Source organism: Myotis daubentonii, chromosome 7, assembly GCF_963259705.1.
Source record: "Myotis daubentonii chromosome 7, mMyoDau2.1, whole genome shotgun sequence".
Taxonomy (NCBI): Eukaryota; Metazoa; Chordata; class Mammalia; order Chiroptera; family Vespertilionidae; genus Myotis; species Myotis daubentonii.
In genome coordinates, this window is record NC_081846.1 from 70,717,685 (window position 1) to 70,720,337 (window position 2,653).

The window sequence follows — 2,653 nt, forward strand, 5'->3', positions numbered from 1 at the left end:
TATTCCTTGGCTTAAAAAATATGTATTTAGCCCCTTTGTGAACGGTAGCATTCACTTTGCGATTCATCAGATAAAAAATAAAACAAAAAATGATCTTTTGGAACTTACCATTTAGTGGGAATAAATAAGCTATACACTTTGTAAATAAGAAATATATATAGGGTTGTTGATTAAAACTCTGGAAAGGAGGGCAGATAGGGGATGAGCGATGGGCTACTCTACTGGTATTGGCTCTTGCGTAAGCACAGTATTGTTCATATGATGTATACTTTACTATGTGTAGCTCAAAATCAATACTATTTTCAAAAGATTCACTCATACAACACATGCCAAATTTGCCATTTTCTTTAAATATTTAATTATTTTTATTACTCTCACTTTTAGCTTCATTGTAGTGAATATTTTAACCTAGTATTTTCAACACTTACCCAGCTTCTGTACTGTTCAGGAATAACAGAAACAATGATATTCTCAAAAACAATATCACAGCTCGAAAACACTGTTTAACCACAGAGTGGCTGAAAGGATCCCACGCCATCCCTAATGCCATCTGTTATTATTCTGCAATGCTCCCTGTCTCTTTCATAGAACTTGTAGCAAACCATATTCGTTTTTAAATGATTTTTTGTTTCTCTAACACATTTTAGCTTCACAAGACAGGCTCATACATATTTTTTAATTGCTTTTTTTTTTTTACAAGTGCCAAACATATCTCCTGCAGCTAAAGAAATTTTTAAAATAAAATAAGTACATTTGTAAATGTTTATAATGTCCCATAGTGTACCCAACCATTGCTCTGTGGGAAGAATGTCTATTAACCTAAATGCAGAGGATTTAGATGGAGAGGCTAAATATTCAGCTTTGCAATATAAAATTGTGTACATTTTGTTGAGGCAGAACTTTCTGTCTCCGCTGACTTTATTGCTGTTTTCTGCCTGTATAAAAAGAGAGATGGTAGAGTGTTTCTTAAAAAACAAAAACAAAACAACTTGAAATGGATTAAACTATATTAGAATACATTGGTATATTGTAGAGATGAGAGTTTTTGTTGAAAATTGCTCAGAGGAAAAGGCAGATTGCAGTATAAAAATGAAAATTCAAGACACAAGCCTTTGGTTGGAGTAATGGGAGACTTTTCCTCCTCTGGGCCTCATAATAATGAAACCAAGAACAGAATGTCACACTGCTTTTTTTTTTTTTAATAACAGTTTTATTTTTGTGTATACACTTGCTTAACAATCACAGAAGTTCTAGGACAGGTTCAGGGAAGTGAAGAACCTTTCTAAGTAGTTTATATTGTCTAGAACCGATGTACTTGCAAATCCAGCCTGGAGCGAAATGAGAAACATCTTTCTAAAGACAGGCTTAGAAATTCTGACACAGTAGGTTACGATGTTCCTTTCTCTGACAGCAGGACGGAGGCATACCTGGTTCCTAGGCCACCATTCCTAGGTATAGCCAAGAAAAGGTACAGACCACCAAAAACAAGTCCAACCAATCCTCCTTGTGCATGGTATAGGTTTCACAATTTAAATCACCTGTATTCAATGGTAAACTTAATAAACCTCTGTAAGATATGTCCACTGTCAAAAATAGTAGCACTGCCATTGTTAAAACAGCAGCTATATAAGTTATATTTAAGATGCACTGAAAAAGACTTTGCTATTAGGCCACAGAGAGCAGCATTAAGGCCAACACATGTCGATCCATGTTCAAGTAGATCCCTTCCTGCTTCTGAAAGTTGGTTGGCTTTTCTGGTCATTATATCAACAATTTGTTTTTCCTTGACAGTAGCATCTGGTTCATGATTTTCCATCTTGAACATTATGCTCTCCTCCCAACTGTCCCAACTGTCGGTCACTGCTCTTTTGATGGTGAGATCTTGCTACTGATAGGCAAGTGGCCAGCTAGAATGCTTGACTGTTAGGGAATTCATGAGCCAAATTTTGGGTCAGTGGGCTCTAAGAACCATATGGATCAATTGTTGTAAATACTGCTGATTATATATACCTTTTTTTTTTTGTTAACCATGAACTTTCAGTTAATTAATTTTAAATAATTAAGTTTTAATTCAGTCACAATCCAGCAGAGGGAGTTTTAGAGAGGGACTTACTTTAACCCTTTGTCAAAATGTTAAAGTGCAGAGCTGTGCCTCCCTTCCCCCCAACCCCCCCCACACACACACACAAATCTGCCTGTAGTTTCATAGATGCAATGGTCCACAGGCATTGGGGCCTGGGCAGGGAGCAGGAGGGTGAAGCAGTCATGCAGGCTGACGTTCAATACTGATAATTATAGCTAATTATAGCGACAGCAGCTACAGCGAGAAACAAAAAGAGCTAAACTGTTAATGCAATTTGAAACTTACTCTGTTCTAAGTGCCATAATGTATTAGTTTATTTAATTCTCCCAGGACTGTATTATTAACATGTGAGTTATGAAAAATTGAATAGAGAGGGAAAACGCATTGCATGAGGGCTTGCCACTCTGACCTTGACTCCAAGTCAACACAGTGTTGTTATTAATAGATGTGCATTCAAGTTGATTCTCATTAGGTTGTAAAGACCATCATACTTGCTGTAGAGGACTGTTTGTTGAGGGTGCCTTTGAGTCAGCTTATAGGCAAGGTTAGTCTATTAGTAAAACAGAAAAG

The 2,653-nt window shown here is 36.6% G+C and overlaps 1 pseudogene; it reads right to left on the bottom strand.

Moving 5' to 3' along the window:
• Positions 1-1,239: 1,239 nt before the first annotated feature.
• LOC132238867 (transmembrane protein 126A-like) lies at positions 1,240-1,816 on the bottom strand (annotated as a pseudogene).
• Between the last annotated feature and the right edge of the window lie 837 nt (positions 1,817-2,653).